Source organism: Armigeres subalbatus, chromosome 2 (assembly GCF_024139115.2).
Source record: "Armigeres subalbatus isolate Guangzhou_Male chromosome 2, GZ_Asu_2, whole genome shotgun sequence".
Classification (NCBI taxonomy): Eukaryota; Metazoa; Arthropoda; class Insecta; order Diptera; family Culicidae; genus Armigeres; species Armigeres subalbatus.
The window spans coordinates 348,683,576-348,701,003 of NC_085140.1; the positions used below are offsets into that span (position 1 = coordinate 348,683,576).

At 37.5% G+C, this 17,428-nt stretch overlaps 1 protein-coding gene across 1 annotated transcript in view; it reads right to left on the reverse strand.

Moving 5' to 3' along the window:
* Positions 1-13,143, reverse strand: part of LOC134212907 (putative ankyrin repeat protein RF_0381) — a 28,741-nt gene extending 15,598 nt beyond the window's left edge. The window contains exon 1 of the mRNA XM_062691234.1: positions 12,727-13,143. The gene's annotated coding sequence lies outside the window, so the exon portion shown is untranslated. The remainder of the gene's footprint in view (positions 1-12,726) is intronic.
* Positions 13,144-17,428: the final 4,285 nt, after the last annotated feature.

A 17,428-nucleotide genomic window follows, 5' to 3' on the forward strand; every position in this document is an offset into this window, starting at 1 on the left:
ACTAGTGAGACCTAGACTAAAATTATGGGCACTCTCGAACTGCTGAGCAAGTTTTTGAGCCTTTTCGCCATTTGTTAATAAAATTGTATTTCCCTCTTTAAGCGCTGGAATTGGCTTTTGAGGTTTTTTAAGAATTTTTGTTAATTTCCAAAAGGGTTTCGAACTGGGATCCAACTTCGAGACATTATTCTCAAAGTTGGCATTTCTCAGAATAGCGAAACGTTTTTTAATTTCATTTTGCAAATCTCGCCAAATAACTTTCAACGCGGGATCGCGAGTTCTTTGGTATTGCCTTCTTCTCACATTTTTAAGACGGATCAGTAGCTGAAGATCGTCGTCAATAATAATGGAGTTGAATTTAATTTCACATTTCGGAATTGCAATGCCTCTGGCTTCGACAATTAAATTTGTCAAAGATACGAGAGCATTATCAATATCACGTTTTGTATCTAGAGGAATATCAATATCAAAATTTCTATCGATATACGTTTTGAGAGAATCCCAATCAGCTCTATGGATAATTAAAAGTAGAGCTGATTGGATTATAAATGGCTTCTTGTGAGATTTCAAATGTCACAGGAAGGTGATCAGAGTCAAAGTCAGCATGAGTTACCAATTGGCCACACAGCTGACTTGAATCCGTTAAAACTAAATCAATTGTAGAAGGATTTCGACTGGAAGAAAAACAAGTTGGTCCATTGGGATATTGAATAGTATAATATCCCGCACTACTAGATAATATTTTTTGGGATTGTTTTACCATGTGGCTCCCATCAAAATAAGGTGCGCGTTCAATTTCATGGTGAATGCTAGGAAAAAAATAAGATTGAACACCACGCGCTCTCAAAATAATGTAGTTTTGGGAACTAAATTAAAATAATTGTAACAGCAATATCCCTAATCTCCCTTGAATATATTGATATTTCTCGCTAACATATTTTTAATGCAAATCGATGACCAAAAAAGTGTTTTACGCGGTGAAAATATTGTATAATCATGAATGTCAATAATAAATTTTATCGACTTGAAAATGCTTCTCCATTTTCAATATGGACATCATAAATTTCGAGTAAAAAAATGTTGCTCTTATTAAACACCTTTATAAACTGTTTGCAATGCAAATATTCTTATTAAGGTTACTCATTCGACCACATTACGATCAAAAACTTTGGTTTTGATCGAGCTATGAAAATAGGATTTATCACGCTCTCCATCACAACTGTAGAGCCGCTCATAAGGTCAATAGGCGGTTGACGTTCAAAGCTTTTTAGCATGTTTAGGAGAGGTTTATTGATGACAATAAGATCGACAATAAAACTGAGCAACTAGCCATGGTAATTGCTATTATAAATTCGCTAGAAGAATTAAATAAATCCAAGAAGCATGGAAATTGTTACTTGGGTAAGGCTCTAATATTCCTCTGTAGAACCATAAAATGGAACTAACATAAGACCAGCGAATGTTGGTTTTAGACTTACATAAGCTGTCAAGCTTTGTAGAGTATTGTATAAAACTCACAAATAACCTTTACTCCTGAATAAGACCTGCATACAATTTTTTCAACTTTTACCGTATTCGCACAGCCGAGCTTCAGCAAACATGATTTTCACCAAGATATCTGTCAAAATTGCTTAAAATCAGCAAACAGTTTGCCGAAAACCAGCTAACAAACATCATTTTTGACATCAAGTGACGTATACGCCATTTTCCAAAAATGGTGTTAACGAGTAGTACTCATCGAGCTCTTTAACAGAAAAATAGAAAACATGCATGTTGTTATTTGGCGCATACGTCACTTTGTTAGATTACGGCAGTTCTGGAAGTACTCGCATCCTATTCCAAAGGGAGGAAAATGTTTGTCATTTTTTTGCATTGAAAACCACAAAGCTTTTAGTTTAGACCAATATAAAACTTGCTAGTCATAAAATGGATTTGAAAAAAGCCAAGATAAAAGTTCTAGGGTAAGGGAGGTATTTTGGACCACTTTAGGAGATGGACGAACAATTTTTCGAATAAAAGTTAGATTTTGTAATAATTCTTGGTCAATTCCCTACGCAACTAAAAAGTGGTGAATGCTAGGTAGGATTTGTAGGTGAAAATGTTTGTAAATCCCACCGAAAGAACCAAAATATCATAAATTCTGAAGATATGTAAGATTTAATTTTGGACCACCTGTTTTCATTTTGGACCACCTATTTAACATATTTTGGACCACTCGAATAATTTTGAACTTCTTGCAAAGTTATGTTACTATTAGATTAAATTAGTGATCCCCAGCTTTTTTGACGTTTCATCCTTAAAGTCTTTGTTAAGCAATAGGGAACTGTACCGGTTTTGGCCATGTTCCTAATTTGGCCAATTTTGCGAATAACTCCAAAAATAAAGCAATTCGCAAAGGTTTTATTAGTTCCATCAAAAGATATATCCCTTACGGTTCAACGCTGCTTTCAACTGATCGATTATTTTGGAAAAATATGTATTTTCCATAGTATTATGTATTTTTAGGCACTAAGTTGGCCAAAACCGGCGCACTTCCCCTACATTTTTATAAGCACTCAAAGGCTTAGAACAATACCAATAGCTAAGGGTATTGAAACTAATCAATTTCAATACCACATCTAAAGCATCTTCAAAGCAAAACAAACGTGCGGCCCATGGCCGTGATGTATGCACCTGGACACTCCTACCCTGCCATATTTTTTGTGTAGTTTACGAATCTGTTCCATTTGCGTCCTTGATAGTAGTGGGTTGCTTGGTTCTTCCTTGCTCCTTGCGCATTCTTTTTCCAAACGAAACATAATCGTAGAATACGGAACTCTGTTCCATTGGCAAGCAGCACGGACGGAGAGCTCTAGCAAAGATTGGTTTTTGTCATGGAGCTTTCGTATGGAAATAATGAAAACAGTTACATGTTTGTTGATTAGACATTTTTCAAGGACTTACATCAATGAACGGTGATTTATAAATTCGGTATGAACGGTAATTTATCAATGGTCTGATACTAGAAAAATAAATCATTGATAAAAACAAAAGTTTTTATTATTATTGTTTTCATTTAAGAGGCTTTCAGCTCTTGGCTGGCTCACCTCTGGTAGCAAAAAGGCAAAAAATTAAGAGATCTAGAAGATATGTCGAAAATATGTTCGGTTCAATGAAAAATAAACCTATTTTGGACATGCCTCACAATACTGTTTCTAAACTTGGAATGTTTTGCTCCAGGTCTGAAACTGCTTCGATTAGGTTCTAATAGGTCAACAACATCATTCACATGTTTTAAATCTATGTACAAATAAACTTACAGCTTTTGAAAATTGAATTCCATTTTACAATGTCATCTAGCCGGAATGGGTAAATACGTGAAAATATTCTTAATAATGGCTATATTTTATAAGAAACAAATGTAGAAGATACCTTATGGATAGCTTCTTTTTGCAATAAAATTTAAATGTTGCATGTTTTATTTTGTTTTGTGTGATATAATTGCAAAATTCAGCTAAGTGGTCCAAAATATAAGCCCGGTCCAAAATACAGCCGCTACCCTAGCAGTTTAAATTGATATGATAGAGCCAGTTCAGGAGTAACGGTTTTATAGAGGCATATTTTATGCATTTCAAGTTTTATTCGAAAAAAATGACGCTGATTACAAAAAATAATGATTTTCCTAATTGAAATATTTTACATACTTATACTTCTTTTACTATTCAGTTGGTGAAGTCTATCACCCTGATAAGTGTCTAAATAATATACCAATGCATTATTAAAGTAATCAAAGCTAAAATTGCTTCAGAAGTAGTTCAACACGTTATTTGTCGTTAAACATGTTAAAATACTAAATAATGTTAATAAACTAAGCGCATTGATTCAAACTACTGTTTTTCATGGTTTCATCAGAGAAAAACATATTGGCATACCTTTGAGCACACATAGATCGCCAAAAATCAGATATAAAGAGAAAGACATCTTTATTACATGCTAATTAATCAAAAAGTAGTGCACCGTGCATTGATGTACTCCATGCAGTTAGCAGATACAGCAACATGTCTCAACTGTGGTTCTGTCGATGAAGACTTAGAGCATCGCTTCTCTAAATGTATACGAGTATCAGGGGCTTGGAGAGTGCTAATTAGTATAATCAAAACTTTGACTGGTCGAAATTTTAGTTTCTCTGATTTGTTATTCACAAAAGTAAATACCACAAGAGAGAAGAAGATGAAAACAATGAAATTGTTTATAAACTACATCAAGTATATTAATTCTGTTAATAATACTATCGATCCAAATGCTGTAAAATTTTATTTAGAAAATTTGTAAATATAAATGTAAAATTATTAATATAATTATACTATTGACAAATAAACGATATTTTACAAAAAAACCCAGATTAATCCACCTAGCGGTGATGGTGCCTTTCTCGTTCGTTCAAAAGGTTTGGAAAAATCTCAAATAACACCAATATGTGGATTGGTCTTATTTTTCATATTTGTTTATATGCATAAAAAATAAAAATCTCGCCAAACGCAATTTGTTGCAAACAAATCGGATGAGCATAAGAGCAAAAAATGGCATTTTATTTAGTAGTTTTAAAATTAGTATTTTCGCCATAACTTTTGATCCGGCCAAGTTTCTATAGGAAACAATGGGACAAGATTCTGCGTCGAATGCAATCTGTTGCGAGCGACCTGAGAAGCACACATATTGCACATCAATCACAGTAACTTATATGTGACCGGAATCAGTCACAATATGGTTACTGCAACCAGATTTGTTGAAATTGTGTTGCTTGGGGAATAGATGAAGTATAAGTGCTAAGAAAGTGAGCTAGACTTTTTTGAACTCTCTTTCACAATAAATAGTAATTTGACCATAACATCTAAGCCCATAGTCCGATCTGGCTAATTTTCAATAAGAAAATATGAAACATTCTACGTCGTATGCAACTTGTTGTGAGCAAATCGATTGAGGATAAGTGCCCAGAAAATGAGTGACATTTTTTACGCACTTTTTTCGTATGAATTTGTATTTTGGCCATAACTTCTGATCCTATAGTTCGATCTGACCAATTTCAAATAGTAAACAATGCGACAGAATTCTGCGTCGAATGCAACTTGTTGCGAGAAAATCGGTTGAGAATGAGTTCCCGAAAAATGAGTGACATTTTTTACGCGATTTTTTCGTATGAATTTGTATTTTGGCCATAACTTCTGATCCCATAGTTCGATCTGACCAATTTCAAATAGGAAACAATGCGACAGGATTCTGCGTCGAATGCAACTTGTTGCGAGCAAATCGGTTGAGAATGAGTTCCCGAAAAATGAGTGACATTTTTTACGCGATTTTTTCGTATGAATTTGTATTTTGGCCATAACTTTCGATCCCATAGTTCGATCTGGCCAATTTCAAATAGGAAACAATGGGACAGGATTCTGCGTCGAATGCAACTTGTTGCGAGCAAATCGGTTGAGGATAAGTGCCCGAAAAATGAGTGACATTTTTTACGCGATTTTTTCGTATGAATTTGTATTTTGGCCATAACTTATGATCCCATAGTTCGATCTGACCAATTTCAAATAGGAAACAATGCGACAGGATTCTGCGTCGAATGCAACTTGTTGCGAGCAAATCGGTTGAGAATGAGTTCCCGAAAAATGAGTGACATTTTTTACGCGATTTTTTCGTATGAATTTTGGCCATAACTTCTGATCCTATAGTTCGATCTGACCAATTTCAAATAGGAAACAATGGGACAGGATTCTGCATCGAATGCAACTTGTTGCGAGCAAATCGGTTGAGAATGAGTTCCCGAAAAATGAGTGACATTTTTTACGCGATTTTTTCGTATGAATTTGTATTTTGGCCATAACTTTCGATCCCATGGTCCGATCTGACCAATTTCAAATAGGAAACAATGCGACAGGATTCTGCGTCGAATGCAACTTGTTGCGAGCTAATCGGTTGAGGATAAGTGCCCGAAAAATGAGTGACATTTTTTACGCGATTTTTTCGTACGAATTTGTATTTTGGCCATAACTTCTGATCCCATAGTCCGATCTGACCAATTTCAAATAGGAAACAATGCGACAGGATTCTGCGTCGAATGCAACTTGTTGCGAGCAAATCGGTTGAGGATAAGTGCCCGAAAAATGAGTGACATTTTTTACGCGATTTTTTCGTACGAATTTGTATTTTGGCCATAACTTCTGATTCCATAGTCCGACCTGCCCAATTTCAAATAGGAAACAATGGGACAGGATTCTGCGTCGAATGCAACTTGTTGCGAGCAAATCGGTTGAGGATAAGTGCCCGAAAAATGAGTGACATTTTCTACGCACTTTTTTCGTACGAATTTGTGTTTGGCCATTATAACTTCTGGATCCCATAGTCCGTTTTGACCAATTTCAAATAGGAAACAATGGGACAGGATTCTGCGTCGAATGCAACTTGTTGCGAGCAAATCGGTTGAAGATAAGTGCCCGAAAAATGAGTGACATTTTTTACGCGATTTTTTCGTATGAATTTGTATTTTGGCCATAACTTTCGATCCCATAGTTCGATCTGGCCAATTTCAAATAGGAAACAATGGGACAGGATTCTGCGTCGAATGCAACTTGTTGCGAGCAAATCGGTTGAGGATAAGTGCCCGAAAAATGAGTGACATTTTTTGAGTAGTTTTGCGCACACACACACACACACACATACACACACACACACACACACACACAGACATCACCTCGATTCGTCGAACTGAGTCGATTGGTATATAACACTATGGGTCTCCGGGCCTTCTATAAAAAGTTTGTTTTTGGAGCGATCATATAGCCTTTACCGTATACTTAGTATACGAGAAAGGCAAAAAATCCATGCAATTGCATGAAGAAAAACCCAGATTAATCCACCTAGCGGTGATGGTGCCTTTCTCGACCTTCGTAAAATGTGTGTGCTTGAAAAAAGATGAGCTAGTGGCTAGGAGTAAAAAAGACAAATTTCTTTGTCCGTTCTATGAAAATCAGACTATTTATGGCAAAGATATTGTAGATCCAGTTGAAAACCGAAAATCATATTTTGTCCCATTTCCGGATGTCGCAACTGCATCGCGAGTGGTGCCCGACTATGGCACAGTTGCACACTACTCGCGATGCAGTTGCAACATCCGGAAATGCGAGAAAATGCGATTTCGCAGGACCTCGGTTCGGTTTTCAGCTTGATCTACAATATGCTAATAAGAATTTCGACATTTTTGTTTCCTTTTCCAATCTTTTTGACGTACATAACCCTGTTTTATTTCACCCAGTCATATATTTTAAGGATATCACTTTTGGATGTTAGTTGAACTGAAGCTCCGACTACACAAAAAGAAAACGAAAATGTCATTCCCATCACGCGAGCGGAGGGCAATATTTGTTATGATATAAATCTCATGACCGTCTTTCTGCCAAACTCCCATCTGAAGTGGGAGAGACAGAGACATCATCTCAGTTCGTCGAGCTGAATCGATTGGTTTATAATATAGATAGTAGAATCTATAGATGAGCGAAAGCATGGCTGAATCGATTTTTTTGACCGTGCACACGCGCATATGACGTCACAGCCCTTAACATTTCCATTGAAATCGTGACGTCATGCTCGTTTGGAGACACGTTTGACAGTTCGTTTGGAGACAGAGGATTTATCTTCGCTCATCTATATATTCCACTATCTATAGTATATAACACTATGGGTCTCCAGGCCTTCTGTAAAAGTTTGGTTTTTGGAGAGAACATACAGCCTTTTCGTATAAAAAGGCTAAAATGGTGTTTCGGCCATAACTTCCGATCCCATAGTCCAGTGGTGCTTAGCATTTTGTGTGTTTTTTGCCTTAATTTGCTTATCACACAATAAAAATGAGCTTTCATCTTTCAAGTTAGTACTTGGACGAAAGCTTTCAAATATATCTATCAGCAGAGGATATTAAAACGAATATTGGTGGTAAAATCATTCCGTACGACTTGATCAAAGTAAAATTACCGTGCGGCCCGCGGTCCGCACTTTTGTTTTGCTTTGATCGTTTCGTACGGAGTGAATTTAACACCAACATCCGTTTTATTACCCTCAGCAGATAGATATATTTGAAAGCTTTCGACCAAGTGCTAATTTGTATGGGTTAAGCTCATTTTTATGGTGTGAGAAGTAAAATAAGGGAAAAAACGCCCAAAGTGCTGGAGCACCACTGCCATAGTCCGATCTAGCCAATTTTCAATAGAAAACAATGGGACAGGATTCTGCGTCGAATGCAACTTGTTGCGTGTGAATCGATTAAGGTTAGGTGGCCGAAAAATAGGTGACATTTTTGTGATTTTTATGAAAAAAGGTATTTTGGTCATAACTTCAGATCCCATAGTCCGACCTGTCCAATTTTCAATAGGAAACAATGGGAAAGGATTTTGCGTCGAATGCAATTTGTTGCGAGCAAATCGGTTGAGAATAAGTGCCTGAAAAATGAGTGACATTTCTTACGCAATATTTTTGTATGAATTTGTATTTTGGCCATAACTCTCGATGCCATAGTCCGATCTGGCCAATTTCAAATAGGAAACAATGGGACAGGATTCTGCGTCGAATGCAACTTGTTGCGAGCAAATCGGTTGAGGATAAGTGCCCGAAAAATGAGTGACATTTTTTACTCGATTTTTTCGTATGATTTTGTGTTTTGGCCATAACTTTTGATCTCATAGTCCGATCTGGCCAATTTCAAATAGGAAACAATGGGACAGTATTCTGCGTCGAATGCAACTTGTTGCGAGCAAATCGGTTGAGGATAAGTGCCCGAAAAATGAGTGACATTTTTTACGCGATTTTTTCGTATGATTTTGTGTTTTGGCCATAACTTTTGATCCCATAGTCCGATCTGGCCAATTTTAAATAGGAAACAATGGGACAGGATTCTGCGTCGAATGCAACTTGTTGCAAGCAAATCGGTTGAGGATAAGTGTCCGAAAAAGGAGTGACATTTTTACGCGATTTTTTGTATGAATTTGTATTTTGGCTTTAACTTTTGATCCCATAGTCCGATCTGGCCAATTTCAAATAGGAAACAATGGGACAGGATTCTGCGTCGAATGCAACTTGTTGCGAGCAAATCGGTTGAGGATAAGTGCCCGAAAAATGAGTGACATTTTTTACACGATTTTTTCGTATGATTTTATGTTTTGGCCATAACTTTTGATCCCATAGTCCGATCTGGCCAATTTCAAATAGGAAACAATGGGACAAGATTCTGCGTCGAATGCAACTTGTTGCGAGTAAATCGGTTAAGGGTAAGTGCCTGAAAAATGAGTGACATTTTGTTGAGTAGTTTTGCACACACACACACACATACACACACACATACACACACACACACACACACACAGACATCACCTCGATTCGTCGAACTGAGTCGATTGGTATATAACACTATGGGTCTCCGGGCCTTCTATAAAAAGTTTGTTTTTGGAGCGATCATATAGCCTTTACCGTATACTTAGTATACGAGAAAGGCAAAACATTGTTTACCAGTATAAAAAAAATAAAAAATAATCAATATGAGCGTTGATAGCTCAAAACCACCAAGTCTGGAGGAGGTTTTATGCAGCATGTTTTATGTGAGACTTGAAGTGTATTATAACATCGTTGGTCCGGAACTGGAACGCACATAAGATTTTTTTGATTGCATAAAACTGGGCCAACTGGCCGTGACATGGTTGTATAGCGGTCTACAAGAACATGTAAGAACTGTGAAGTCTGCATGTGAGGTTTTGAGATTAGACTCTGAAGTACGCCATAAAACTCTAATAGTTATAACTTTGATTGTTATTTGGGATATATTAAACTGTTATCTGCCGTGTTTTATCAACCTGCCTATGTCTGCATTTTTGTACACTTTGTACAACTCGTTATTCATGCCATTTTCCACCACGCCATCAAGTATTGAGCGTAGTACGTTCCACTTAAGCACTCCGAAAATTCGATAGTCTGCATGTATTAACGTTCATACTTCATGGCCGCACAGGCCGACTGAACGAATCGACGATGTGTATAGAGCTGGTTTTGTCCGTGTCTGTAAGCTGTGAGCTTTAGCTGGCTACGCAAACTGCAGAAAGTCCTTACTTGCAGCCACAACACATCTTTCCACCTTGCGCTTTGCGGTTAACGTCATTATCACATGTAACCATTTCCACCTTGAGACCAACACCGTTTGGAAGCCTGGTTCTCTGTCAGCCACCAGGTACTTCCCGAGTAGAGGAAAATAGCTCAATGAAATAAAATGTTGATAAGATAGCAAAATGAGATATGAACATGATTGATATAAGAGATAAAAGATCAGGCGACAATATCAATATTTTGCACTAAAATATCATGAGGAGATCAAGTTATGCTATTTGTAATAAGTGATCAATATCATCTGCCATTAGTTTGTTCTTATCCATAGCATATCTTGATATTTAGATGATATTTTGGTGCAAATTTTTGATATTGTTGCCTGTTCTTTTATCTCTTATATCAATGAAGTCCATATCATGTTTTGTTATTCTGTTCATGGCTTCCGCCCGGGTTAGTATCCACAGGGTTTATGATCAGTCCTATTTTCCAGTCGCCCGTCTAAAAGACATGAAATACTCTTCCGATGCTTTTGCGATCTGATGTTTTATTTTCACACCAGATATTCGAATTACACCTTCCAGAACTATGTTGAATCCAGCTTTCCACGCTCGGTAATGGCGGCTTGTCGATGTGTAAAAATCAATCGGTCACTGTACTGTTTGACACTAGCTGGAGGAAAACTCACAGGCGAAAAGGCCTTTTTCCCCTCACCCAGGAACGCCAGTGGGCTTTCCTCCAGCTAGTGTCAAACAGTACAGTGAACGATTGATTTTTACGCACCAACAAGCCGCCATTACCGAGCGTGGAAAGCTGGATAGGAGATTAGAGAGCACGCTCCAATCCATCTATCGTTTCGAACGAATCGGATGTCGTACCAGATATTCTGACGCTCGATTTGGATCCATCCAGCCATCCATTTCGTGACTTCGAAATTCGATTTTCAACTGGAATCATAATACTAAAGTGAATGCCATATAGGTGCTTTTCCATACAATATGTAAGGTGATTTACCTTCATTTTAGCATCTCATGCTGCATTATATACGATCTTGTGTTGGCTGGGATGTCAAAAAAGTATACTCGCGTAGGCAGAGGAAAGCTTTGCCAGCAACGACGCATGGAAATTCTACAAAACGATCAACAACATGCGCAAGAAAAGCGCACCGTTCGCGTTAGTATAACTGTGCGATTGAACGTGTTTGGATATGATGCGGAACATTTGTAAGATCTGGGGTTTCTTTGTTCTGCTTTGGACGGTTCGTAAGTAATTTAATGAATATATTTTAATATTTTTTCAGCATATACAATTATTGACAAACGTTCTATATTATTGAATAAAGCTCCTTATTATTTACTTTACCAACTAACACAAATTTGCCTTCCCGAGACATTTATTAGTCTATCTATACCCGGGCAGAAGCCATGAACAGAATAACAAAACATGATATGGACTTGATTGATATAAGAGATAAAATAACAGGCAACAATATCAAAAATTTGCACCGAAATATCATCTAAATATCAAGATATGCTATGGATAAGAACAAACTAATGGCACATGATATTGATCACTTATTCTTGATCTTCTGATGATATTTTAGTGCAAAATTTTGATATTATCGTCTGATATTTTATCTCTTATATCAATCATGTCCATATCTCATTTTGCTATATTATCAACATTTGATATTATTGAGCTATTTTCGTCTACTCGGGTATGAGTTCCCTGCATCTTCACTAGTAGATGTTGAACTAACATTCCTTCCCTTCATTCCGTGTTTGTAAGGACGAGGTCAGGTATACAGCTGCTACTGTATAGGAAGCCACAATATACAATAGATTGCTCAACTGAGCATTGTATAACCAACCACGATTTGTACAATCTCATATAGCATAGTATGTTAAGTATGTTAAGACTGTTTTGTTAGGCATAATGTACGTTGGGCTTGGGCATAATTTAAAGTCTCCATTCTTGTGAGGTTCTTTGATATTGTACTATTCCTCCAAAATAGCAAACAATAGTCAATAGTCCAGAGCTTAATTTTATCCGATCTGTCATTGTTTTTACGACGCCGCACTCTAGATGGATTTATGGTTCACTATAGATCTTACGAACTACAGTCGACTCTCTACATCTTCACGAGAAACGCACCATCGCCACTAGGTGGATTAATATGGGTTTCATATTTTGTAACGCACGAGAAACGGGTTTAAAGGCACTATTTGATAAAAAATATGTTTACGAAAGTATAGATAAAATAGCCATGCACATAAGTAACAAATGCACACCCGAACAGGAATAATAAACATATATTTAAGAAACATTTCCAATAGATAGGTACATATCAATCTATTTTGGGTGGGGTTTTCTTTTTATTTGAAATTTGGAAAAGTCGTATTTCCAAAACGCAATTGTTTGTATTGACTTTTCAACGACATAACAGCTAGACAGATATTTCATAATTTCCATCGTAACAGGACGATTGGTTTTGTCTTTTTATGTAGCGTTAGTCAACCTAAGAACTAGTCGATATTTATTTTGATTTACATGTTTTAATACATACGTCACGGCAGTTATTTGACTATGATTATTGAAAATAAATTCACTTACTGAAACTTTTTCTCCAGCGGAAAGTTGCAAACAGTCCAACTCCGTTTGTATCACAGTTTGTTTCCACAGATTTCAAGTCACAATAGCACAGCTAATTTACGACTTATTGGACAATATAATCACACAAAAATCACTTTTCTAAATGCACGCTTGATAGTTTAGAACAAAGAGTCCCACACTTTCAGAAAATGCTATTCCGCAGTGCAATTATCTTGCTTCCACTTCTTGCTCCGCACTGTTTCCGCTGTGGAAATCTATCCACCCGTAAATGTCTTTCTCTGTATCACTCGTAATGGACAAATGAATAGTTTCAATTTAAGGTAGTTGCTACTTCAACTGCTTTCCTCTTCGGAGGATCGATGTTGACTGCGTTTGGGTTGGATCCTTGTGCCATCCCATCTCCGGTTTGGACTCATTCGCAAAGAAAAGACGGAAAATCCCTACCCCAACACCATAAGCATCAGTACAGTATATCGAGCAGTCCCATAAAGAGTAGAAAGGAAAATACGTAAATTAATAAGCCCCAGTTCGGCGTTGCCAAAGTAAATAAAACAAAAACATTCGCACGAGCAGACAGCCATGGGACGCTATTTTCCGCGTTTTCCCTCACTGCGCTCGATAGTATTGGCGCTTTTTCTTTCTTGTCTCGCGGCGTAGTCTGTCGTCGCACTAAGCTTAGTAGTTTGCGTAGCATCGTAAATTTTCGCGGAACTGCGACTGGCTACTTTCAGCACAGGTTCAAATGTGAGAATATTGATGAAGATCTGTCCGAAATTCACCTGTACCAACACGTCTTAGGTCGTTGGTTGTTTATATTCCCTGGTTGGGTACAACGAAAGGAAAATTTGGGATGATTACCTTTCTATATTCGTCAATTCACCATGTATGAAATACGTGCCAAAAAATGATATGTCGTCATATGTCCCTTCGAGATGGATGGTGCTTCCCAGAAAACATCACAGCTATCACCTGATGAAAACATGCAGAAGAATATAATAAACGAAAAGCGTCACAAAATGTAAACCTACTGGGATTAGACTAGGTGTGTTTTAGTTTCAGCCGACTGCATCATTTCATTTCGCACAGGCTAACGGTTAAATTTGGGAAAATAATGTTCGAACCTGTGCCAGGGATAGAACTCCTGCCGAGAATACCTTGATTTACCCTATTTGACGCATTTCTATTAAAAGTCACGTGTAGCATCAAAGTTGGCCAAAACAGTACGGAGAAAATATAAAATCCGTTCAGATCAAGTTTGTTTGAATTTAGGCACCGAGTCCGACCGAAGCTCAAGCTCAACGTACAATGTGGTACAATGCTAATTCAGATGCAACGTCCCATAAGCGTGCCCAAAATTCATTTTTTTCGCAAGCCGGAATGCGGAACCGCTCATCCTCAACATTTCCATACAGCAATCCCCGTCGTGTGATCACAATTTTTCTACCTCTATCTAGGCTTTTGCGTCGGAAGGTGTTCGAGATCTGTGTTTTCATCCTGATGACTTTCACAACGGTTTGTTACGCCGCGCGATCAATGCGGCTACCCACTGATCAGACTTCGACCCCATTCTGCTCTTGTTTACCCAGATTTTCTGAAACTGTAGCAAATTTTCCACACCTTGAACACAGCCTCACTGCATCGTTTGAATTTCTATATAGCTTGATACGTCCTCTATGATCCCCGTATCCATCTATAAAGATTATTATCGACATCAGTGAGCAAAGCGCAACAGCTGATGGCGAGCGTTACAACGGTGCAATGATCTAGTCGGAACAAAATATTGCTTCCGCTTTGTTGTTCCGCTGCCAATGTCCTTATATACCTATATACGAACATCATGAGATTTCGCGATTCTTTGTAGAATCGATTCGCTTTCTATAAAGCATAAGAAGGTTCAAGGCCGTTCTAGCTGTCAAAGAATGGTGGCTAACAGATCTGAGTGTCTTATTTGGGAATAACCTCAGGGAATAACATTGTTCAACAGCTGCCAGATGATATTTTTCATTATAGGGGAGAATTGTGCAAAATGCATCCATGGGAAATAATGGACCAACACACAAAATCACTCATAAAATCGTTTATATCACATTTATGAACGAATATTACCATTACAAATCAATATTAGTTATTCATTATCGACCTGCAACAAAAAATGAGTAAAATCCCTCTATTTTCAGGGATTTTTCACGTGTCTAATGCAATTGAATCTGAAAAAGCTGTTAAAGAGCTGAAAAACAATAAGGCTGCGGGGAAGGGCCAGCTCCCGGCTGAACTTCTCAAACATGGCAGTGAGCAGCTTTATGTAGTTCTGTCGAAAATATGGGAAGACGAAGCAATGCCTGCTAGCTGGTTGGACGGTCTCATTTGCCCTCTCTTTAAAAAAAGGGCACAGACTGGAGTGCGCCAATTACCGAGGAATAACCCTCCTTAATTCGGCGTACAAAATTATGTCCCGTATTCTGTTCAACAGATTGAGACCGCTTGAAGAGTTCTTCGTCGGCGAATACCAAGCAGGTTTTCGTGAGGGCCGATCAACGATGGATCACATGTTTACCCTGAGACGAATCCTTGATAAATTCCGGGAGTACAACTTGCAGACACATCATCTGTTTATTGATTTCAAGGCGGCGTACGATTCAGTGAAACGGAATGAATTATGGCAAATAATGCTTGAACATGGTTTTCCGGCAAAACTGATACGGCTGATTCGTATAACGTTGCACAATGGTCGGATTCGTCAAATTTCACGACATAAATCGATAACTCAAAAACCATCAGTGCTAGAGTTTTGACGTCTTCAGAAGAAATGATCTACAAGAAGAGATCAATTTTTATGTAAGTTGTCATTAGGGTGGCCCTTCGGTGAATTTTTTTGGAAATGTATTTTTTTACCCTTTTGAGTTAGGAGTTCATATAATTCTACAAAGTTGTGGAGAATTTAATTCTAAGCATTTTTGCTTAATAAACATTTATTTTATCTCATATAGGTAATGTTTTATGACAAAATTACTAAATTTAGATAGGGTGGTCCCGAAAAAAATAGTTTTTAGCGTCCACTTTCATCAATTCAGAATATTTTCAAAATCTGTCTTAGCATCGCTTCGGGGTCTTTGGATGGCGCATCTTTTGGTTACATAAGACGGCTGATAGCTTCATTTTCAAGCATATTATAAGCGTTTTTTCACGAAAAAGTGATATGTTTCTAAGCATTCTACTGCAGCTAGTAGCAAATATAAGCAAAAATTTCAATCGTTATCTGAAAGTATACATGCAGGCCCATCAAATCCATGGTATTTCATTTGTCCATGTTTGTCCACTTTTGTTTGATAATCATATTAGTTTTTGTATGAAAAATCAGCTATTCCATGGGGAACACATATACCATATCTCTGATTTTCGCAATATTTGGTAGAATCATTCTTTTTCGAAAATAAATAAACTCACTTTTTAATTTTGTCCGATTTCTATCCAGGGTGGTCGAAAAAATCAACATTTTGGAAAAAATATTTTTTGAAACATAATTTTTGAGCTACTGGACCTATCATCAATGTTCATGGAATCACATGTAGTAATTGGTGACCCTCACTTAGAAACTGTGAAAATAAAATTATTCTGCGAATTAGTCATGAAAAATAAACTTGAATTTTATGATTTTGTATTTCGCCATAAAAGTAGCGCTCTTAAGCATATATTTCATGAAAACCCCTTTAAAATCGTTCCAGTAGTTAAAATGTCAAAATGATTTTTTCGACTTCTTTTCCACACGAGTTGATTTAAATATTTTAGATAAAGAACGATTCTATGTGGGCTTTGTGGCCGTGCCATGGCCATGTCTAGAGGCATGGAGTATGTAGCGTGGCTCGATTCCCGCCTCGGTAAGAAGGAAACTTTTCGTGATCGAAAAATTCTCCACCCCACTGGGTATTATGTGTCCTGTCAGTTGTCTAGGTGTTAAGTGTTCAGTCTCTACGACCTCTGGTCGAAGACGGTGTTCTTGTCTTTTATTCTACCAAATATTGTGAAAATCCAAAAGATGATATATGTGTTTCACCATAATTTTTCGTACAAAAATAATACTATCGTCAAACAAAAGCGGACAAAGATGGACAAATGAAATACCATGGAATTGATGGGATTGATGATTGATTATAGATCATTTCTTCTGAAGACGTCAAAACTCTAACACTGATGGTTTTCGAGTTATCGATTTATGTCGTGAAATTTGACGAATCCGACCATTGTGCGTTGGGCAGATCGAAATCAAGTGTAAGGGTTGCGGATGAGATATCGACGTCATTTGTTACCTTAGATGCATTAAAGCAGGGCGATGCACTCTCGAATATACCGTTCAATGTAGCGCTCGAAGGAGCGATTAGGAGAGCTGGTGTGCAAATAAGCGGTACCATTATCACAAAATCGCATATGCTCCTGGGATTTGCGGATGATATCGATATTATCGGGATTGATCGCCGTGCCGTGGAAGAGGCTTTTGTGCCTTTTAAGAGGGAGACAGCGAGGATTAGACTCACGATCAATACCAGCAAAACGAAGTATATGGTCGCTGGAAGTCAACGTGGGTTCATTAGTGGTGGTGGTTTGTTTGAAGTGGTAGAAGAATTTGTGTATCTTGGAACATTAGTGACGTGTGATAATGATGTTACCCGCGAGGTGAAAAGGCGTATTTCAGCTGCAAATCGGGCTT